The sequence below is a fragment of the Oryctolagus cuniculus genome, chromosome 4 (genome assembly GCF_964237555.1).
Source record: "Oryctolagus cuniculus chromosome 4, mOryCun1.1, whole genome shotgun sequence".
In the NCBI taxonomy this organism is placed as follows: domain Eukaryota; kingdom Metazoa; phylum Chordata; class Mammalia; order Lagomorpha; family Leporidae; genus Oryctolagus; species Oryctolagus cuniculus.
In genome coordinates, this window is record NC_091435.1 from 102,932,664 (window position 1) to 102,957,126 (window position 24,463).

Consider the following 24,463-nt stretch of genomic DNA (forward strand, 5'->3'; position numbering starts at 1 on the left):
CAGGGAGAGACAGAGGGAGGGAGATCTTCCATTCACTGGTTCATTCCCCAGTGGACACAGCAGCCTGACCTGGCCAGCAGCTTCATTTGGATTTCCCACATGGCTGGCAGGGGCCCAAGTACACGGGTCATCCTCTATGGACTTCCCAAGTACATCAGCAAAGGACTGGATCTGAAGTGAGGCGGCTGAGACAGGAACCAGCACTCAGACAGGTTGTTGGCATTCCAGGTAACACCTTAATCCACTATACCACAATGCTGGACCCAGTGTAAGAAAGCTTAAAGGCACATGTTCTCTCATGTAACTTAAGTAGGAACCCAACTTCTTGAGCCAGCATTGCTGGCTCCCAGAGTCTGCATTAGTAGGAAGCTGGAGTCAGGAGCCAAAGCTGGGTATTGAAACCAGGCACTCCAATGTGGGAGGGACATGGGCCTCTGAGCCAGCATCTGAAGCATTAGGCCAGACGCTTGCCCCTCACATATTTTTATTTTACCATATGTTGAGAATCTTCATGTGGATTCCATGTGTTCTTATCTAGCATAAAAATGGAAGCATAAAGTTTGTTCTGGGGCTTACACTGTGGTGCAATGCGTTAAGCTGCTGCCTGCGATGCTGGAATCCCATATGAGCGCTGGTTGGAGTCCCAGATGCTTTGCTTCCAGTCCAACTTCCTGGTAATGCACCTGTGAAAGCAGCGGAAGGGAGTCTGAATATTGGGGTGTGACACCCACATGGGAGACCTGGCTGGAATTCCACGCTTCTAGATTTGGCGTGGCCCAGCCCTGGCTGTTCTGGTCATTTGGGGGAGTGAACCAGCAGATGGAAGATATCTCACTCTTTCTGTAATTTTGCTTTTCAAGTAAATAAAATAAATGTTAAAAAAACCTTGTTCTATTGTTGCTTAAGATGGATGTTCATGAAATATCATACGATAAATCAATAATAGCTACCAACTCTTTGAATGCTCTAATATTATTGACTGAGTGTCCTATAGCCAAACAAAGCACGTCCCGCAGCTGCATTGTTTGACTAAAATGTTGGTTTCAGGATGTAGCACCTACATTCTGATTAAATGAAATTCCCTTTGCTTTCAAGTTGTTTTTTCTTTTTTTAATGAACTGAGTGTGAATTAAACTTGCTTTAAAAATAGTTTCATAACAAAATGACAGGATGTAAGGAAAATAGAACTCAAAATTTGGGAAGGCTGCCAATGTCTTTTTTTTTTTTTTTTTTGGTCTGGTTGGGGCTAAATTCAGACTTTACTCAGTGATAAGAGGTGGAATCCCCTGAAGGGAGTGGAGGTTATCACTGTCAGTCTCCATTTGTGGAAGTGAGTCCTGAGAGAGTAAGACCTGGGGACTGACAAAGGAAGAGCTTCCTCACTGCTCAGGAGCAGAAGTGAGCTGGACTCAAATTTCCTGGCCTCGAAGAAGCCTGGCGTGTTGTAGGAACCGGACTGAGCTTCCCCCAGCTGTCTGCAGGCAGCCCGAGAACCGTCTCCAGTCAAGTCCCCGCTGTTTGGCAGCAAGATCTCTACTGGCAACAGTAGACAGCAGGTAGCTCTAATGTAGCCAATAACTGGGGAAAGCTGAGGTAGTCTGTTGCTTGCAGGAGGATGCATTTGGTTTTTGGCTTTATTAGTAGTACTACGAGTAGCTTAGGATGTCAGTAAACAGTCATGGGGATATTTGAACCTAGGAGAAAGGACCTTAGCAATAAACAAACTTCTTGCTATCTAGGTTGCAAAGTCTTAAGTTAGCATACTTGACAACTGATTTTCTTAGGCGTAAGCTAGTAGCTATGATATGTTATGATACAGCTTTCCTAGTTCCTTCTTATGGCACCCATAGCAAAATGATAGCCCCTGGCACTTCCTTATCTTCTTCCATTACTATTACAGTACCCATTTAGTGGCCATGTGATAAAATTTGAACAAGTGGGACATGAACAAAGTTGATATGCACGACTTTAAATACATTCTAGCTAAAAGGGAAACGACTATTCCTTCCCACATTTTCCCTTCCCATAGATTGGCATACCAATCTATGTTGGTATACCATGTTGACCAAGCTTCATCAGAAAGGACATGCCCTAGGGTAATGCAAAGCAGTATGATGGAAAGAACTTGAGGTTCCTGAATGAACTCTTGGAGAAGAGCTACACCACCAGCCTAAATCTACTAGGCCAGTACATGAGAGAAGAATGGAAGTCAATCTTTTGAAGCACTTATTTTTTTTAGAAACCATTTATTTAATAAGTACAAAATTTCATAAGTACAACTTTAGGAATACAGTGGTTCTTTCCCCCATAACCACCCTCCCACCTCTACTCCCATCCCACCTCCCACTCCCTCTCCCATCCTATTCTTCATTAAGATTTGTTTTTAATTAACTTTATACACAGAAGACCAACTCTATACTAAGTAAAGATTTCAAGAGTTTGCACATGGCCAGCACTGCGGCTCAATAGGCTAATCCTCTGCCTGTGGCTCTGGCATTCTGGGTTCTAGTCCCGGTTGGGGTGCCAGATTCTGTCCCGGTTGCTCCTCTTCTTGTCCAGCTCTCTGCCGTGGCCTGGGAGTGCAGTGGAGAATGGCCCAAGTGCTTGGGCCCTGCACCCCATGGGAGACCAGGAGAAGCACCTGGCTCCTGGCTTCAGATCAGTGTGGTGCGCCAGCCGCAGCGGCCACTGGGGGTGAACCAACGGCAAAGGAAGACCTTTCTCTCTGTCTCTCTCTCTCACTGTCCACTTTGCCTGTCAAAAAAAAATAGTTTACACACACACACAATATAAAGAACTATTTGAGAACAAATTTTACAGTTAATTCTCATAGTACAACTCATTAAGGACAGAGGTCATGCATGGGGAGTAAGTGCACAATGACCTCTGCTGTTAATTTAACGATTGGCACTCTTATGTATGACGTAGGTGATCACCTGAGGCTCTTGAAGTGAGCTGCCAAGGCTGTGAAAGCCTTTTGAGCCCACAATCTCCATCACTATTTAGACAGGGCCATAAGCAAAGTGGAAGTTCTCTCCTCCATTCAGAGAGAAGTACATTCTTCTTTGATGGTCCCTTCTTTCCCCTGGGGTCTCACTCATAGAGATCTTTCAGGTAGGATTTTATCTTCCACAGTGTCTTGACTTTCCATGCCTGAAACGCTCTCATGGGCTTTTCACCCAGACCAGAATGCCTTAAGGGTTGATTCTGAGGCCAGAGTGCTGTTTAGAGGATTTATCATTCTATGAGCCTGCTGGAAGCACTTATTTTTTACATCCTTCTTTTAGCAATGTAGCTAATATAGTTCTTGGAACCTATTATTGCAAAAAGCTTAAATACGTGGCATTGCTGGAGATGTGGGGCAAAGAGCAATGAAAAAGTAGATATTGGGGACTGGTGCTGTGGCACAGCGGGCTAACGCCCTGACCTGCAGTACTGGCATCCCATATGGGCACTTGGTCAAGCCCTGGCCACTCCACTTCCAATCCAGCTCTCTGCTATGGTCTGGGAAAGCAGTAGAAGATGGCCCAAGTCCTTGGGCCCCTGCACCCATTTGTGAGACACAGAAGAAGCTTCTGGCTCCTGGCTTTAGCTCGGCACAGCTCCGGCCATTGTGGCCAACTGGGGAGTGAACCAGCGGATGGAAGACCTCTCTCTCTCTCTCTCTCTCTCTGCCTCTCCTTCTCTCTCTGTATAACTCTGACTTTCAAATAAATCAATAAACCTTTAAAAAAAGAAAAAGTAGATATTGCAGATATCGTGAACTTTCTGATACATACACAGCATTTGACAAAATTGTCTTTGTAATGACCTGGAAAGCAGATCACCTGTCCATATGTAATCATTAGCCTTAGATAAGTAGTCAAAAAGAGCCCAAATATTTGCATGTTGGCTTCTGTTTTTCATAGGTTATTCTAAGGAAGAAATAAGCTCAGGCAAGAAATAATGTGAGAATAGTTGAAAGAAAAGAGAATCCATATGGTTGGAAAAATCGCCTGCTCTGAATCCTGCAAAAGCAGGACACAGGGTGTTACTATAAATGTTCTTCAGTGGTTTCCAGTTAAAAGAATCTCAAGTGGAGCTGGTACTGTGGCACAATGGATTAAGATACCACCTTGCCATGCTGGTATCCCCTATGGGCCCTGCTTCAAGTCCCAGCTGCTCCACTTCTGATCCACCTCCCTGCAAATGCACCTGAGAAAGCCGCAGAAGATGGCCCAAGTACTTGGGCCCCTGCACCTGTGTGGGAGACCTGAATAAAGTTCCTAGCTCCTGGTTTCTGTCTGACCCAGCCCTGGCTGTTGTGGCCATTTAAGGAATGAAGCAGCAGATGGAAGTTCTCTCTTTCTCTCTCCCTCTCTTTCTCTTTCTGCCTCTGCCTCTCCCTTTCTGTATCTCTGCCTCTCAAATAAATAACTCTTTTTAAAAAAGAAACAAAAAAGTGTCTTAACCAACCAAGGGGGTTAGATCCAGTAACCTGGATTGGAGTAAGTCTAGGAGATCACATGAACTCAAGGAAACTGCTTTTAAAGTGGGGAGAGAGGGATGGCTAAACTCTAAAGCCAGAAAATAAGGCAAGTTTAAGAAATAGACCCATAAAGAATTCTGGGTAGTTATTGACACGGTAAATCTGACCAAGATCAGATGGCCAGAAGTCTACCATGTATTTGGGTAACTCTTAGGCTAAAGACATCACAGGTCTATTATTTTTCAGTTGTAATACAGTTGGCAGGCTCTTAAAACTGCACTAAAGAGAAGGCAATCTAATCAGAACTGGGCGTCCCCAAAGGAATGCTCAAGGAAGGGAAGTCTCCAAACTCAAATATGGCTGTGCGAGACAATAGAGAAGGAAGAACCAGGCAGAGGCAAAGCCACAGGCTCTGGGGACACTGACCAGGGAGCTCCTCCCAGAAACCAGAGCCAAAGTCTAACCAAAGAAAGTACTCCACTGCTGCCCGAAGGCCCTGTGTAAATACTGCCCAGTGGTAATGGCCCTTGTTGCTGAAGACCAGTGGCTGCTATGTATTTTGATTCCTCTCTTTCCTATCATGGACTTCCTGTCAGATCCACCATTATTGATTTAGGGTGTTGTGAGCACAGGGGACAAGCTGGTTCACTTTTCTGTTGGGAGACACATCCAGAGCTGGTGGAGGAGACTGCGTTTATCTCCCAGGTATCTTCGACTTCACACTGGGTGCAGGACTGGGTGGGACCCTGAACGGTGTCTTTTAGGGGAGAGGAGAGTGGGTTCTGTGTGAGGAGAAAAAGGATATTTACAGCGATTTGAGGGATGGAAGCGTGGGCTTTAGGAAACTGCTACTTTCCCCCCAGCCTGCTTTCCAACTGGATGTGGACAGGTGAAAAGTTGTGGCAAATAGGAGATGAGCTGCTGTTTCCAACTTAGTTTAATCATTTTTGAAAAAAGATTTTATTTGTTTATGTGAGACGTAAAGTTACAGACTGTGAGAGGGAGAGACAGAGAGAAAGATCTTCCATCCACTGGTTCATTCCCCAAATGGTCACAATAGCCAGAGCGGAGCCAAGCTGAAGCTAAGAGCCAGGAGCTTCTTCCTGTTCTCTCATGTGGATTCAGGGGCCCAAGCGCTTGGACCATCTTCTATTGCTTTCCCAGGCCATAGCAGAGAGTTGGATTGGAAGAGGAGCAACTGGGACTCAAACTGGCGCCTCTATGGGATGTTGGCACCACAGGGGGAGGATTAACCTACTGTGCCACAGTGCTGGTCCCTGCAGTTTGATCTTTATCCAAGCTACCTATACCTTAGTTTGGCTTTCTGTATAAATATTTATTGATAACACATGAAAATGATTATACCTGGATAGTTTTTACTGATCTAATGAGTTAGATGTTTAGATTGACTAAGATGTGGTCACTTTTCTCAGTGTCACCCATATGGCCATCACCACAAATGGAGGAAATTGATTCTCAGACATGATGGTGCCAGCCACTTTCGAAGGCTGTTGGGAGAGAGCAGAATGTGGAAGAAGCAAAGCCTCGGTGGTTCTCCCTGCCAAGGCTCTCGAGCCTGTATCAACACATTTCAGGCGGAATTGCCAGTCCTGTGGCTTTTACAATCTTGACTTTTTCTTTCAGAGAGATCTTAATTTCTCTAGTGATTTCTCCTGCACAGCTAGATAATTCGCAGGCGTGACAGAGCAGTGTTGTGAGCCCGTGTGTGAAATGAAAACACTGGAGACCGAGGAATCTCTAAAATAAGGGATTCTTGTATCTTTACGGACGATAGCCAGAAAAAGGACCACATCTTAGGAAGAGATTCCACAAACTGTCAGCAGCATGGCCAGATAGCAGCTGGAAAAATGTCCACTGGGCCAGACGAAGAGAAGTTTTTACAATCTTTGGGGAAGAAAAGTTGTTTATACTGAACCCACATTGGCCATAGATAAGAGGGTGAGGATAATGCAAGGGGGATGTGTGGGAGGGGCTGAGGTGGCAAGGCTTCTGATAGGAAGGCGTTCATGGGGAGAAGTACTTGTTACTTGTGCAGGGTTAAGATTACTATGTTGAAAAGTTTATCTGTAGACAGGGTGTGGGAGCCCTGATAGCAGTGGTGGGATTTAAGTCAAAATTTCAATATAAACAGTTTTTTTTTTTTTTCTGGTTGGTTACCCTTGCAGTTGTTAGCTGGTTAACTTCCTTCCTTTTCTTTCTTTCTTTCTTCCTTCCTTCCTTCCTTCCTTCCTTCCTTCCTTCCTTCCTTCCTTCCTTCCTTCCTTTCTTCCTTCCTTCCTTCCTTCCTTCCTTCCTTCCTTCCTTCCTTCCTTCCTTCCTTCCCTCCTTCCTATTTATTTATTTGAAAGTCTGAGTTACACAGAGAGAGAAGGAGAGGCAGAGAGAGAGAGAGAGAGAGAGAGAGAGAGAGAGAGAGGTCTTCCATCCTCTGGTTCACTACCCAGTTGGCCGCAACGGCTGGGGTTGTGCCAATCTGAAGCCAGGAGCTGAGAGCTTCTTCCAGGTCTCCCAGGTGGGTGCAGGGGCCCAAGGACTTGGGCCATCTTCTGCTTTTCCAGGCCACAGCAGAGAGCTGGATCAGAAGTGGAGCAGCCGGGACTGGAACCAGGACCCATATGGGATGCCAGCACTGCAGGCGGCGGCTTTATCTGCTCCACCACAGCACCAGCCCCTGGTTAACTTTCCTTATCTCTTTCACCCTCTACCCTCTGACCAGCATAATTAAATTTAAGAAATCGCAGAATTCTTTTTAAACTTGTCTCTGAACCCCTAAGCCCTAAAAATGTATCAAACATTAGTGAGAAGACATGGCTTACAGTTAAACTAGTCCTGCTGTCTCTTTGGTCAAAATCTTCTCATAAATGTCTGTCGTGGATGAACTGTGTGCTCACACTCTGGCAATATCCGTAAATATGACCACTAGTGGAGAAATCAGAAGGCCGCAGTCTAAAAATACGTCCTTCTTTATGATTCTGTCCCCACTACAGGGCCCTTATTTGCAGTGAGATTTCCTGATAACTGAAATCACAGGGAAGTAGGTGGCATCGACTGAACACTTCCCAGTTTCACTTCTCCTTTCCCCCTGGTGTCTCAGCGCTTTATTCTGACCGTGGAGTCTCAATTTGAGTAGAGTAGTCTCCATTTGCAGACTCTCCTTGAGTGCCTGATGATGGAAGGAGTTCTCACACACCTCAGGTTACCTTCCTGTATGCCGAACAATCCTTGCCCTGACTGTGAGAGAAAACTATTAGTATCTGAAAGATTCTAATTGTTTGCAGTTCTAATTTCCTTTTTCTTTCTTTTTAATATTTCTTTTATTTATTTGAAAGGCAGAGGTACACAGGGAGGTGAGGGTTGAGAGAGAGAGAGAGAGAGAGAGAGAAAGTTATCGTCCATACTCTTGTTCACTCCCCAAAAAGCTGTAAAAGTCAGGTCTGGGTCAGGCCAAAGCCAGGAGCTTGGAGCTTTTTTGGGGTCTCTCACATGGGTGCAGGGGCCCAAGCACTTGGGCCACCCTTTGCTGCCTTCCCAGGTATGTTAGCAGGGAGCTGGATCAGAAGTGGAGCAGCTGGGTCTTGAACCAGAGCCCACATGGGATACTGGCATTGCAGGCGCAGCTTTACCTGCTATGCCACAATGCCGACTCTTAGGTCTAATTTATTTTTATTTTTATTAAAAAAATTCTTTTTTGTATTTTTTGCCAGGCAGAGTTAGACAGTGAGAGAGAGAGACACAGAGAGAGTTATAGACAGTGTGAGAGAGAGACAGAGAGAAATGTCTTCCTTCCGTTGGTTCACTCCCCTAATGGCTGCCATGGCCGGCGCTGCGCGCCGATCTGAAGCCAGGAGCCGGGTGCTTCCTCCCGGTCTCCCATGTGGGTGCAGGGACCCAAGGACTTGGGCCATCCTCTGCTGCCCTCCCAGGCCACAACAGAGAGCTGGACTGGAAGAGGAGCAACCAGGACAGAACCCGGGGTGCTGGCCCCGCAGGCGGAGGATTAGCCAAGTGAGCCATGGCTAACAACCATGGATGCTCTAAAGACCTTTGGAAGGAGACTCCAATGATATTTCAGAACAATGGCTTAGAACTTTAGGTATTCTTGTTAATTAGCTTGGATTTTTTCCTTGCTTGGGGTTTTAGGGTGGGCTGTCTACCATAGGATCTGAGCAGATTCGCCCTCTGTCCTGGGCGCTGGGTTTCATTGTATTTCACTCATGTCCGCCCCACTGTGCACTCCTTGCACATTCTGCTTTGTTTCTTCCACTTCTATTTTGGTGACAAGTGTTTATGGAGGTCCCAATTCTTCATGTGTTCAAGAGAACATCCCCTCCTACTTTTCTTTTTTTCATTTTCAAAATAAATACATAATCTGTATGATCATTTTATATTATGCTACATTTCTGTGGAAGCTATAATTTAATTTTTTATGCTCACATGCAAATAAGTATTATCCAATAATAAAAAAATGGTAGAGGTGCTTGAATCAAAAGCTCTGATAATTATACAATCTTTAAATTAATTAATGAGCCAAAGGCAGCTAAACATTAGCATTTAGAAAGATCTCTACTGCATTAGCTGCTAATGAGTTCATTGAGATCCATCATGCAACCCGTTTTGGAAAGCATGGGCCATATTTAATTGTATTCAATCAAATCTAATGTTGAAATTATGAACACAAGGCATTGTTGAGTGTGAAATTACCATGGAATTTTAATTATTAAGCACATTTCTTGTTGGTACTCCTAGATGAATGGCAATTTGATGAGAAAGAAGGTAATCTGTATGCTGCAGAAGGAATTCCAAGGTGTACTGAAGTCAGTTTACTCAGACACACACGACTACGTTCCTTTTTCTCAGCTGCTGTAGAGGTGTACTCTACTCAACAACAGTGCACTCTATGACTTTGTTTCTCTTCTTGTCTCTGATTTTTTTTTTTTTTTAGAGAACATAGAAAATTTTAAAAGCAGGTTATGTGAACAATTTATAAAGAACTTTTTTTTAAAAGATTTATTTATTTGAAAGTCAAAGTTACAGAGAGAGAGGTGAGGCAGAGAGAGAGAGAGAGGTCTTCCATCTGCTGGTTCACTCCCCAGTTGGCTGCAATGCCTGGAGCTGCGCCGATCCCAAGCCAGGAACCAGGAGCCAGGAGCTTTCTTCTGGGTCTCCCAAGCGGGTGCAGGGGCCCAAGGACTCGGGCCATCTTCTACTACTTTCCCAGGCCATAACAGAGAGCTGGATCAGAAGTTGAGCACCCGGGCCTTGAACTGGCACACATATGGGATGCCAGCACTGCAGGTGGTGGCTTTACCTGCTATGCCACAGTGCTGGGCCCCTGTAAAGAATGTTTTAATTGAAACATAATAATACTGAAATACTGTCAGTCACTAGCCACATCCGAAAGTTAACCACTATCTTTACTTCTAACCGTGTTTAAGACTTTTGTCTGTTTTTGTACTTTATACAATTGGAGTCAGATGGTATATGTTCTTTTGTATAGTTGTTTCTGCTCAAATTTATGTCCATCAGACTTATTCATATTATTGCAAGTCATAGACTGTCTATTATGGGTGTGTAATATTCCTTTGAGTTAACAGCCTATGCTTTGTCTATCCATTTTACTTTGAAGAGCATCTGATTAATTTCTACTTTTCTGGCTATTAGGCATTACACTACTTTAGAACATGTTTTGTGGACTTTTTATCTTTAATTATTATAAAATATATGTAAAACTTTCTATCTTAACAAAACATTTTTTAGAAACAACATTTATTCATTTGAGTGGTACAGATAGACACAGAAATACATATATATATATATATATATAGAGAGAGAGAGAGAGAGAGAGAGAGAGAAAACCTCGCCTCCCCTGGTTCATTCCCTAAATTCCTGCAATGGCTGGGCTGGGCCTGGGCTGGGTCAGGGCGAAAACGAATAGCCAGAATTCAATCTGGGTCACCCACGTGGCTGGCAGGAACCTGACTACTTGAACCATCATCTGCTCCTCCTGTGGCTTTCTGTCTCCATGCAGTTGGCTACTCTGGGTACTCGTCCAAGTAGCGCCATAGAGTATATGTCTCTTTTGTGATTGCCCTATTGCTCTCAGCATAGGGTGTTCAAGGTTTATCTACAGTAGTTTATATCAGAAGTTTCTTCCTCTTTAAGGTTGAATAACATTCCATTTTATTTATGTCAATGATTATAGCACATGTTTTTGATGAACATTTTAACACATTCTAATGAGTCATAGAATAGTAAAGTTTTGACTTTAGAAGATTTTGTCCATTTGTTTTCTATAGTGGTTGTACCAAATTTATATTCTCATCAGATACATGTGAACTACATACATTTTAATGTAGTAAATGCCAGTTATAAGATTGTGTTGGGTATCTACCTGGTTTCAGTACACACACTGTCAGTTACGGCGACAGCTTCTGCAGTAGATACAACACTAACAGTTCCATGTGGCTGTCCCCAACAAGGCAGTCTTGTCTCTGAGAAGCGACTCAAAGGTTCTGAACTCCTTTCCTCCATTTTGTGGCTCTGCCACGTTCAGCTGTGATTAGCACACCTCCAGAAGAGAGTGCAGAGAAGCCAGTGCCATTGTTTTCAACCACTTCAGCCCGCAAGAGACACTTCTCTTTTCTACTCATGTTTCTTTAGTAGAACAAGTTTCATGGCTCTGCACCTTGGAAAAGGTGGGCAGTGCTGTGGTTTGAATGTGTCTCCCAAAATCCAAGTGTTGAAACTGAATCCCCAGAGCAAGAGTGTTGACAGGGGGGACCTTGGAGAGGTGATATTTGTCCCCTATTATTTCTTCCAGGATCTTGGTAGATCACTGATACACTCCTGGCATTCAAGGTTGGAAAGTCAAGGCCATTTGTGTCTTAGCCACGAATGACATCTGTATGTCAAACCTGAGACACACACTCAAATCTCATCAATCCAGGTAATAAAAAGGAGATAGGTGTTGGGCTCCGGCATGAGTTACTGCTTCTGCGGTCATAATGATTGCATTTTATAAGATAAAGGAGAATGCAGTTTATTACACAAGGCAATAACCCAAGAAAGCAAAGTAGTAAAATCTCCATCCAAGGTGACCAGGAGAAGGATGTCTGGCTTAGAGTTTGGAGTATCTACAAATCTCCCATCTCTCTGTTCTGTAACCAGAGTGACCTGTGTGCATTACCTATTGCAGCAGCTTCCTTTTTATCTGCTTCCTGAAAGGTGTCCATGTTTTTCAGTTGTATTATGACGCTGTTTTCATGGAATGAATTTTGAGGCTTTAAAAACGAAACAAGGCCAGAGTTGCAGTGTGGCTCTTAGAGCTGTAGACAGAGGGGTGCTATTGGGTGGGGGAGGATTGAAAACTCAGAAAATACAAATAGCTTCAGGTATTGAATGGAAGCATGTACAGTACCCATGGGCTGCACATGCCTGCACTCGGCCCTTTAGTCCTCCCAGGAAGCTAACCTGCCCACAGTCACGGAGCTGGCAGGAGAAGGAGCCCCAGTACGAACTGCTTTTGTCTGCCTCCTGATCACAGGTTGCAGAGTCAAGAGCAAAGAGGACTTCGTAGAGAGAGGTGCCTGGAGAAACCTTGGAGTCGATTATGGAGCCTGGGTCACCCTCGTGCCGTGGCCTCGGCGTTAGTTCAATCTGCAGTGCCTTCACCGGGGAGGGCTCACTGCTGTTTACGGCCATCGCGACGACCTTTCCTGCTGGTAGTCATGGCTCTTTTAAAGATAAACACAAGCTAGAAAGCAATCACTGTTCCCCTGGGTGTTCCTGTCTAAACACACTTTTTATTTTCCACTGCTTCCTACATGTGGTTCTGCGCGCGAGAGAAGACAGCCAAGACTTTCTTTGGGCTTCACATGTGCAAAGGCAATAGGCAACGAAGGGTGCATGCTCTTAGTTTTCACAGGATAGAAGCTTATGTTGCAGAACGTCAGCATAAACCCACCGTGAAGCAGGCGTGGGTCCTGCAAGGGAGGAATGGTGGTGATGTGAGGGGGCTACTCCTGCAGGCTCTTGTTCTGGGGAGTGTGCAGGGCGGCGGGTTCCCAACTTGCTGAAAGTATTGGCCGTGGACCACGGCTGCTGAGAGAAGATACAACCACTTGGGGAACTTGTGGCTTTTATAGAAAAGTGCTGTTATGTTTGTGTACCGCATGTGGGGTTGCCTCAGAATGATCCTTTAGTTACCCGTGAGAGAAGGGAATTCATTTTGTAGTAAAAGGAAGTTTCATTTGTAACTCAGTCATAAGGAAACTGGCGAAATAGTAAACTGTAACCATGGTAGGAATTTCTGTTTCTTTGACAAGCCTTACTTTGCTTCTCAATGTATTGGCCACTATTTGGTCTCTGCCAAACAGTTCTACCAATTTAGGGAATATTTACATTTTGCAGTTCCTTCCCATCTGTTTTCAATCTCACCCTGAGTACTCTATTTGGCCACTTGCATAGCACATATAAAGTAATTAGAATCATTTTCCTAGAGGTGGTAGTTAAAACAGGTTAATTGCAAAACCAAATTGATCCTCTCCATCCCCCCAAAATTACAAAGAATATATGACAGGAGAGCATTCTCTCTCATTTACGTGATGAGTCACGGAACAAGGCTCCATCTTGTGACCCCGCCATCTGTTAAACTGCAATGTCCAACATAGGAGCTACATTTACATTTAAATAGTATTCAACAAAATTAAAAACTTCCTCTCTCAACTCTGCTTGCCTTATTTCCAGCGCTTATCCATGGCTGGTGGATACCACGTGAGACAGGGAAGATGTAAAGTTTGTCCATGATCTCAGAGAGTTCACTGGGCAGTCTGTCTTCTTCGGCCATCTGGATGGTGGGGAAGAGGGTGCAGAGGCCCAGCCCTCCTAAAAACCCTGGCCTGGCCTGGCACGCATCACTTCTGCTCCCAACTGCTCAGTAGAAAGAAGTCTTGTTTCCAAAGCAGCCTGGGATACTAGTAGGACCACATCTCCCTGGCAAGGCACTCTCTCATGTTTTGGAGTCTGTCCCTTCCTCCGTGGGTTCATCTGTCTTTGATCTCCTGGCTTGTTGGAGAGAACACTGATAATCTCACCTGTCTCCAGTGAGCCTGTTGTTGACACCACGGCAGTCACGGGAGGCTCTTCAGCTGCTCTTCCTGGCGCTTGGTGTCCAGTGCACCGAGTGTCTGACTCGTCAGCTGCTCCAGTGTGGAAGGCACAGAGCTGGGAGGAACTCTGTGTACTGGCTGGCAACAAAATTGCTACAGAGCTGCTGAAACTGTTGAAATATTCAGGGTCTTCTGCTACCCCGCCCTCCCCAGTCTGCCTCCCAGGGGCCATATTCTTTCCATTATCTCCTTACCATTCCCATGTCTGTTTGAAGGATTCCCTGCCCACACCCTCATTCTCACACGTTTCTGCCAATGGTCCCCTTGCTACTCAAGGCTTTTTATGTGAGGCGGACTTCAAAGAACTCACTGAAATGGAATTAAAACTTAAGTTTATTATTTGGTGCCAAAAGATTTTGAAATTCATGCATACAAGGGGTCTTCAAAATTCTTATGGAAATGCATATTATGAAAACACCAAACAGGAATTTTAAAATTTTCTTGGACCAAGATAAGCATATTTTAAAGTCCATTTTCCAGGAATTTTTTTGAAAATTCCTAATAGATATTTTTAAAAACAGTTTGACATATGTGGTTTTCTTAGGGTCCAGGTTATTCAGAGTTACCCCAGGTTCATCACTACATAAATATTATGAGTGAAGTGCTAACATTAATAACATGTAACATGATTAAAAATCTATGCAGGTAATATTTCACATCCACTGACCAAGTGACTAAAGAAAATGAGCAGATGTTATCCAGATGAAAAAACTACACATTCTAAATAAGTGTTCCCTGTCTCCTGCAAGATAAAAATGCCATTTCCAGCCCGGCTAACCTAGTTTAGCTCTGTCTTTGTGGTCCCTGTGTTTTGAGGTCCTTAGAAGGAAGAGGTGAGCTGGTGTTTCCACCAAAAGAAGAAATTTGAGAACAACAAAAGCCGCAGACTTCTAGCCAGAGACTGGCTGCTGATTCAAAACCTTTGACTAAATGTCCATTTGAAAAAAAGAAATGTAAGCACCAGTTGCAATAAAAGTCCAGAGCAGTAAGTTTTTATCAGGTGGACTATTAACAGACTGGGACACTCCACTCGGAAAAGCCGCAGAAGGTGAGAACGGTGCTCAGTACTTTTAAGAAATCACTGTTTTTACCATTGTGACAGCAGGAATACATTTTCTTTCTTTCTTTTTTTAAAAAAATTATTTATTTATTTTAAAGGCAGAGTTACAGAGAGGCAAAGGCAGAGGAAGAGAGAGACAGAGAGAAAGAGAGAGAGAGAGAGAGGTCTTCCATTTGATGGTTCACTCCCCAGATGGCTGCAATGGCCAGAGCTGTGCTGATCTGAAGCCAGGAGTTTCTTCTAGCTCTCCTACGTGGGTGTAGGGGCCCAAGGACTTAGGCCATCTTCCACTGCATCCCCAGGCCATAGCAGAGAGTTGGATTGGAAGTAGAGCAGCCTGGACTCGAACCAGTGACCATATGGGATGCTGGCACTGCAGGTGGCAGCTTTACCCTCTATGCCACATACATTTTCTTTAGTATGAAAAAGTAAAATGTGAATAAAGAAGAGGTGAAGAGTCTGAGCTTTGATGTCAGACAAGTGAGTTAAATCCGTGCCTGGCCACTTACCAAAATGACATTGGGTAAGTATTTTAACCTCTCTAAACCTCAGGTTCCTCATTTGAAAAGAGGAAAAATAATAGTAGCTCTCTTGGGGGTTTCTGTGAATCCAAAATGAGGTCATTGTTTTAAAGTGCTTAACATGCGTAGCAAACACTCAATTAATGTCAGTTATCATTTTTATTACCATAATCCCACTACGTAGAGATCCTGCTGCTAACATTTTGATGTACAAGAGGGTCCTAATTATCTGAATATTTATTATCAGTCATCGCAATTACAAACTTGTCAAATATAGAAGCATGAAAGTAGTCACATATTAACTGACCAATTATTCACTATCCACTCTTAGACATCTTTCCCTGTGATTCCTCGTATCCAGCCCACCAAGTGCATTCAATGTTCCAGTGCAAATAAAAGGTAAAATAAGTGTAAACTGTGTCCTTGAAAATATGCAGGAGTTCATGTAAATGATGCTGGTAGACTCACCTCTGAGAAATGAGGATCAGCTGAGTTAGACCCAGTTCACAGTTGGATAACAGACAATCGGCTGTGATGGTGGCAGAATGGCTCTGAAAGAGAATGACTTTAGGACCAGCATCATAGGAGAGCTGATTAAGCCACCACTTGTGACACCTACATCCCGTATCAGAGCACTGAATCTATTCTGGGCTGCTCCACTTCTGATTCAGCTGCCTGCTAAAACACCTGGGAAAGCTGCAGAAGCTGGCCCAAGTGCTTGGGCCCTGCCTCCTACACGGGAGTCCTGGAGGGAATCCCAATGCCGCTATTGCAACCATCTGGGGAATGGACAAGAGGACGGAAGAGCTCTCTCTCCCTCTTCCTCTGTTAATCTACCTTTCAAATAAATAAAAATATTTTAAAAAGAATGATTTTAATATTAAAGGACTAGGAGAGACTCTTTTGAGAACGGATGAAGCTCTCATGTGTTTCTGCAAAGGGGATCTTTGTCACACGGTTTGGGCAGGAGACAGTTTTGCCAGATGCTTTTCCTAGGCAGAACCTGCTTCTTCCCTGCTGCTGCACGTTGCTCGCCTGGAGAATTCCAGAGTGCGACCGTTAGGGTGGCTTCTCTAACATAAGCAAACAAACAAAAATCCTGCAAATATTGCTCTCAAAGAGATCGAGGTCTACAGTGATGCCCTTTTCTCCCAACAGGGGCCTTAAATGAGAGAGAGGATTGCTGATACATAAGCTACTTAGAAAGATACCAGGTCTCTGACTTTTAGCAAGCTTCACTGAGGTTTTGGTAGTAGAACCGTTTTTGATAGTTTGTCCCATTGAGGGGCAGATGACAGCTGATTATGCTCCTCCCCCACAAGTGAAGCATCATGAAATTTGTAACCATCATGAACATTTTCTGGTAATTTTCAAATCTCCCTTCAGGGAGACCCAATGAAATTCACTTACAAACCACAGTTAGGAAACTCAGTTTTTAAAAAAATTATTTATTACCTATTTGAGAAGCAGAGTTATGGGGGGGAGGAGAGAGAGAGAGAGAGAGAGAGAAAGAGAGTCTTCCATCTGCTGGTTCACTCCCCAGATGGCCGCCACAGCTGAGGCTGGATCAGATTGAAGTCAGGAACCAGGAGCTTCATTCGAGTCTCCCAGGTGAACGCAGGAGCCCAAGCACTTGGGCCATCTTCTACTGCTTTCCCAGGCACATTAGCAGGGAGCTGGACTGCAAGTGGAGCACCCATATGGGATGCTGGCACCACAGGTGGTGGCTTAACCCACTGTGCCACAGCACCAGATCCAAGAAACTCAGTTTTAATTGTTACATTTCAATATCTGAAAATATTTATGAATTGCTAAACTTGGAATTGAGTAATCTTTGATTCAGCTAAGTATATATGGAACAATTGGCTTTTGCTTGCATCCACAGGGAAACTATTGGTCATAGCTTCTGGGTTTCAGCCAGACCAAGAGAACAAGCAGAGGATGAGGAGAGGATGTGATGAAGTGAAAAGACACTGTCCATTCATGTAGGCAGAGTTCCCCAAAATGTCATTGATAGAAGCCATTAGTAACGAGCCTGTAACATGGTAGGGTAAGGGACAGGGCCCAGGAAAATTCTCCATGTTCCTCAAGGTCAGGACTAGGGAAACAGCGTAGACAGGAAACATAGACTGGAGAAGAAGGAGCTTACGAGCTTCTTCCATATTCTCAGTTGAGGCCAGACTGGTCTCAAGGTTATGAGGAACTGACCTGATCCGGGAGTCTACTCCGTCAGCCCCATCTAGGCACCTGTGTGGTGACTGCCACTGTCATGAGCTTCTACCTTAAGTGCCCCTGAGTAAGTTAGCTGTGTGATCAAAGTCGTAACAGAATGAGGGGAATCCATGTGGGGAAAAGGTGAAGTTGCTTCTTAACAGGCCACCCGCCCCTGCATACACGTGTATGAGATTTAAGAATGATTTACGGGAGAAGCTCCTGGCTGGTGCTCATCCAGAATTCCTCTTCACTAGGATATATAGTGGAAGCCATCAGCCAGGTGACGTGGCTTATTTCTGCACAAGTTCTAGAAGGTGCAGTTTAGACTATAAATTCACCCATTCTAAAATGAATGGTCTGTTCTGTAGACAGTAGGTTCTCTTGGCCTGTTGCAGCCCTGAGCAGAAAATGAATTGGTATCCCATGGAAGAATCTTCCACGGGGCTTCCTTTCTCCTTTTGCGCTGCCTACTACTTACTTTTTCTTTCTCCTTTCCACTGTAATAACAAGAGTTAAAAGGATTCGGCTTGCTTCCTTGCCAGCACTTTGCTGTTTAGCTGTTTAATCTTCAGTACAAATGGATCCCACCTGCAGATGAACAGACACACCTGGCTTGGCTGAAATACGAAAGAGAGGAGCTGAGAGACAAGACAAGCATACGATTAAAAGCCAACACAAGACAGCACACGAGCAAATGCTCAATTATGTGATAAGTTAATATGAGCAGAGTTGTGCCAAAAGACTTTATAATGGAGGGAGATGCGTGTTGTTTAGAAGCCTGGTGATAATCACCTAAGCCTGAAGAACAGGCTGAGTGGGCGGTGAGACGGAGAAGGAGGGTTTGAGAGGGTGAGCAACATTCAAAGTAGAGGTGTCACATATTTCCAAGGAAGGCAGTGTGATGTCGAGCACAGTGCACAGGGCTTCTGATCCATTCACTGGACTAGTACTGAGAGCCTACTGTGTGCCAGGTCCTGTGCTAGGATCCAGATGCAGGACAGCGAGCTGAAGTCACTGCCACATACTGGCATAAGCAGCCTTGTGGGTGCACATTATTATCTTGTTCTCACGGAGGAAATGCCGCCACCTCTTTCCGTCTCAGACTCCAGTCCATATGTTCAATTACACTGATTCCTTTATAGTTCCACTAGGAGTTGAATACACCAGATAAGATAACTCAATCATTTAAAAAGCTATAAATTTGATGCCAGTTTTAGCTACCATGAACTAGTTGAGTAGATGTGTAATTTTTATTTTGAGTGGAAAAGGGATTATCCTGGCTTTCAAAATATGAATTCTTGGAAGAAAAGAAAGCTGTTTTCTGGTTGGTGAAGTCTATGAAGAGCAGACACTGAGTTAACCGGCTCCTCCTTCACCTAAAAGCTATATTCAGGAACACAGCTTTGGCCCGGGAATGATTCAAGGAGAGTGAGTAAAACAAAATGAGACTGATGGCTCAACAAAAAGCAGAAGATGATGAATGAGACTCCAGAGGAGGTAACTGCCTCTTGGTGTGTCGGATATGCCAACACAGGGGAAAGGTGTCACTCAAGTGCAGGTTCAAGGGCTTGGTGTGCTGTGAGCTCCTGGATGACGCTGAAGACATTTTTAGAAAGTTCATCATTAACAGTGCAGTGTTACCTGGGGCCCACAGTGTTTAGGATCCACCACAAATACTATATTTCTTCCCAGAAGCTCAGGCTGGAAAGGTATAGATTTTTTTCCCTTTATGTCTTTAGAAAGTTTCTGTAGGGCTTATTGGTTATAGTGACCTAAATACCTTCATCAAGCCACAATTAAGTCCTTGGGACTGAGCCATGTGCCTCTATGGGTGGTAATTATAAAAGCTGGATTAATTTACCATTAAATTATTTATGTATGCATAAATATTTCAGAAGCAATTAAACCTCAGGTATTTCTTAAGGAGTAGATAAATTAATTTACATTGTGCATCACCAGTGCAATTCAGAGGAAATGTTTGACAGGAAATAGAAACCTTTGTCAAAAGGCAAAAATACATAAGTATCCTTCTTTCCGTTAATTTTCTTTGCTCTCTAAACATGCCCTGTAAAGTAATTTTGTGTGTTATTGTAATTCTTTCCAACTGCCAGAGATAATAAGTCAAAAGACATTGAGAGTTCTCTCTTGTCAATACCACAAAGTCAATCTTCTGTCTATTCTGGTATAATTTAGCTCAGTGAGAATCAACTGATTTCACAGATATTAACTTTATCGAATATACAAACGGAAGTGTTATAGGGAAAATAATTTCTCAGTGAACAGCACAGATAACTTAGCAATCAGGAAATGCAATCTCCTTTTGGTCTCAAAACTTACTCAAAGGCTGGAGCTCACTTGGAATGCACCCCCCTTCTCCCCCACAAAGCAGTGATTTACAGAAATGAAACCTGCGGGATACATATTATGCAAACGCTCTGGGGAAGTGAATCATAGCACATCCAAACTAAAATTGATGGAGCTGCAGTGAAAATAAAGTTATTAAATTTGTGGTGAAGGGGAAAATGCAAAAGGTAACACTTTTAACTGTATCTCATCCATAAAACCGATCGACTATTTCAGAAGTCCTTCCTGGAAGTCATTGCATCTTCTGCCCCTCTCACCCATCACGTATTTCCAGGTTTTATTTTAATTCATGGCTTTTTCCCATCATGCTAGTCAGGATGGAAGAGCCTCTGCTTTCATCCTAGTTCTTAAGATTCAGAGTTGACTTTTGCATTTTTTTTTGAAACTTAATTAAATTTTTTTATGGAAAGATGCAATTTTATACAAAATATTTGTTGTACAATCTCATGTTTTGAAGTACATATAATTGTGAAATGACTAAATTGAGCTAATTAGCATCTGCATTACCTCACACACTTACCTTTTGCAGGGGAGGTCAGAGTATTTCAAATCTGCTCTCAGGGATTTTCTACATAAGATATTGTTATCAACTACAGCTACCATGTTGCAACAGAGCTCTTGAACTTGTTCCTCTAATCTATTGGCAGTTTTGTATGTGTTGAACAACATCTCCCCAATCTCCAAACCCTGCTCCCAGTCTCTGGTAACCACAACTTGACTCTCTGTGTCTACCAGTTCTCCTTTTTAGAAGCCACAGACAAGTGAGATCACTTGGTATGTGTCTTTCTGTGCCTGATGTATTTCACTTAACATGATGTCTTCCAAGTGAATCCATGTAGTCTCAAATAACAGGATTTTCTTCTTTGTTGAGGCCGAGTAGTATGCCATTGTGTATATACACCACATTTTCTTTATCCATCCATCTATTGGTGGACAGTTAGGTTGATTCTTTTTTTTTATTTTTATTTTTTTTAACTTTTATTTAATGAATATAAATTTCCAAAGTACGATTTATGGATTACAATGGCTTCCCCCACATACCGTCCCTCCCACCCACTACCCTCCCCTTTCCCACTCCCTCTCCCCTTCCATTCACATCAAGATTCATTTTCGATTATCTTAATATTCAGAAGATCAGCTTAGGTTGATTCTTAAGTCCTTTTCTCTTATACACAAGGCCACCAAAGCCAGCCCTCATTCAAAGCCACTCTGATTTAATCTAATTCAGGGGTTACTTTTTAGAGTAGTTGAATATTTGACAAAATTAATTTTTTTATCTGAATCTTTTCTGACAGACACATTGAAGTATCCTAAGTAGAGAAATTGAAAGATTAGAAGACCTAAATTGAAATGAGCCACATTCTTATGTCAAAGCACATTAATGTGGGAACTACAGGGAGGCAGGGGCTCCTGGTATTACTGATTCAACAATAAAAATAATTTTTAAAGACTTATTTATTTATTTGAGAGGCAGAGTTAGAGAGAGAAAGGGAGAGATAGAGAGTGGGGTCTTTCATCTGCTGGTTCACTCCCCAAATGGCCACAATGGATGGAGCAAGGCTGATCTGATGCCAGGAACCAGGAGCTTCTTCTGAGTCTCCCACGTGGGTGCAGGGGCCCAAGTATTTGGGCCATCTTCCACTGCTTTCCCAGGCCATAAGCAGAGAACTGGATCCGAAGTGGAGCAGAGGCCAGTGTTGTGGGCATAGTGGGTAAAGCTGCTGCCTGCAGTGTTGGCATCCCATCATGGGCGCTAGCTCACGTCCTGGATGCTCCATTTCCTATCCAGCTCTCTGCTATGGCCTGAGAAAACAGAATAAGATGGCCCAAGTCCTTGGGTCCCTGCACCTGCATGGGAGACCTGGAAGAAGCTCCTGATTCCTGGCTTTGGATGGGTGCAGCTCTGGCCATTGCAGCCAACTGGAGAGTGAACCACCAGATGGGAGACCTCTCTCTTTCTCTTTCTCCTCCTTCTCTCTCTGTGTGACTTTGACTTTCAAATGAATAAATAAATCTTAAAAAGAAAAAAAAGAAGCAGGGGAGCAGCCAGGTCTCAAACCAGTGCTCATATGGATGTTGGCTCCTGCAGGTGGAGGCTGAACCTATTACACTACTGCACCAACCCTCAAAATAATTTTTGATCCAAATTGGTGTTCTGTCTGTTGTAGGTAAGCAACAAATGATGCATAATGAAGGAGTTTCAAATATACACTCTGGAATATTGGCTGTTTTGAGCATTAATCACTTGAAAAACAGCAGGTGCAAGAAGATCCTTCTGATTTCTTTTTCATTATTAAAAATAGGAGATGAAACTCCTGTGTGAAAGGTGTCTTCTCTATGAACCAATACTCCTATCAGCAAGGATGGGAATTTGAGGCTAAAGGAAATATGTACAAAATAATCCTTGGCATACAATGCTTACCTTCCAGCCACTTTTGTAAACAATGAAGTTCCTTAGCCCAGGCCTCTCTGTCTTGTCTCAGTCTCACAAGTTACCACTCTTTGTCCAATTCTGTAGATCAGTGCTTGACACTAGCTGCTTCTTTGGGTCTTTATATCCTATTGAAGGCTCCCATGCCATGTAAAATTTGCACTAAATAAGTTGGCGTGTTTCTCTTCTGTTGATCGATCCTACGTTAATTTAACTCTCAGGCCCAGCTGGGGACCTTTGAGGGTAGAGAGGCTATTTTTCCTCCTCCACAATGACAAGTCCTGATGTACTGGGCTGCACTGTGTCGGGGGTACAAGAGGAAGAGTGGGGTGTGGCAGAAACCAGCACAAAGGATGTGCCATCAGTAGAAGTCCCTGTGAGGCTGCAACACGAGGTCTTACCTTGCCTCCAGTCCATCCTCCACAGCACAGAGAGTGGCTTTGTGGAAATGCAAACTTCCTCGTACTGTACTTTGGCTTAAAATACATCTTTAGCTTCCCACTGCTCTTGGTCTAAGTGACTTTTCAAATGGACCATTGAAGGCCTGCATGATTGGGTCCTTGTTGGTGTCTCTAGATTCACCTTGTGACACATGCTATAGCCACATGGCACTTGAAAGCACCATGCCTTCTCCTGCCCCTGGTATTGCAATCCCAATCCCGTTGACTCTTACCATTCTTCAGCAAAACCTTTATTTCTGCAGGAAACACTCCACTGATCTTCATGATGTGAGGAGATTTTTCTTTCCTCTCTGGTCTAAACCTTCTGTGCAAATAATATGTTTGAAAAGCAGATAACCTTGGAAGCTAAGACAGTGTTTCCCTGGAAAGATTTTGAGACATACCTCTCTGAATCCCTGGAGATGACTGGAATGACAGAGTACTGTCTTTCCCCTCCCTGGAGGAAATTTGTCTACATTTGTCTCTCTTCTCTCCAGAGGGACAGGGAGATGGAGATCCTTGTCTGTCAAATTCAGGGTTTCTCTCTGTGCACTTTATTGCAAGATCAGGTAGCATCCATCCCTCCTGCTGTTGGACTGTGGAGATGGCACTTTGAGGAAGCAATAAAATATGAACCCCATGGCTGATGCTTTTAGTGTGAGTAAGAAGCTATCCATGTCTCTGATCCTGGAGTCTTGTATCTCCTGTCATTATTATATGTACACAATTATCAGTCTATTTTGTTAACTTCAAGTTAGACATGATTTCAGGCCTTTCACAGTTTCTGTCTTGACATATGACTTGTCACATCTCCATATCATAGCACCATAGCCACACAATTATGTCATATAGCGCAGTCAATCTTACTCATTGAATATTTTATTAATGTTTATCTTTTTGGTAGAAGGGTGGCATGTCCAATGCTTATTTCCCTATTGTGTGTCTTATTCCTCAAATAGGGCACGACAATCAGTAGACACTCCAATATTTATTTGTTGAATGTGGTGGGAGAGGTTAATTTGAGTTTAGAGGAGGAAGAAAGACTTCATAGAAAATGAGATCTTGGAAGTGGGTCTTAAAGTGAGTGAAAATAGGTAGAAACAGAGGGTGTGCATTTCTGGCAATGAGAATAACAGGCTCAATGTCAGAGCTGGTATAGTGTGGGTCTGCACCTCCAACTCCTTAAGGCTTGGATGTGAGCTGTGTCTGGGGTAATAATGACATGTAAGTCTTTGAGTAAGTACATGTGAGTTCCATGAAATGAAGTGTAGAAAGTTCTGAAGGCTAGTAGGGATGAGAGATTGATGTTAGAAATATATATTCAGGAAGGCCAAATAGAACCAAGAAGGGAAAGACTTAAATGGTGCCAGGCATTAGATGTGTTTTATTTTTTTGACACTGGCAGTGAGGAAATATATTTATATTTTAAGTCTTTTGCTGCTTTTCCTTTGAGTTCATGAAAGAAGAAGATGCTAAATGAGGATACACAGCAGACTCATAGAATGACAAATGCCCTAAACAGCACTCTGGCCTCAGAATCAGCCTTTAAGGCATTTGGATCTGGCTAAAAAGCCCATGAGAGCATTTCAGGCTTGGAAAGCCAAGACACTGGCAAAAAATGACCTACATGAAAGAAAGATCTCTGTGAGTGAGATCCCAGTGGAAAGAAGGAGCCACCAAAGAAAGAGGTACCTTTCTCTGAAAGGAGGAGAGAACTTCCACTTTGACTATGGCCTTGTCTAAATAATGTCGGAGTTTGTAGACTCAAGAGCCTTCC

The 24,463-nt window shown here is 43.5% G+C and overlaps 1 long non-coding RNA gene across 1 annotated transcript; it reads right to left on the minus strand.

The window, feature by feature from the left end:
* Positions 1-9,481: 9,481 nt before the first annotated feature.
* Positions 9,482-13,750, minus strand: LOC138849334 (uncharacterized). The gene is made up of 2 exons (XR_011388049.1): positions 13,582-13,750; positions 9,482-9,821 (listed from the first exon to the last, which is right to left on the minus strand). It is a non-coding gene; the product is annotated as an uncharacterized lncRNA (long non-coding RNA).
* Between the last annotated feature and the right edge of the window lie 10,713 nt (positions 13,751-24,463).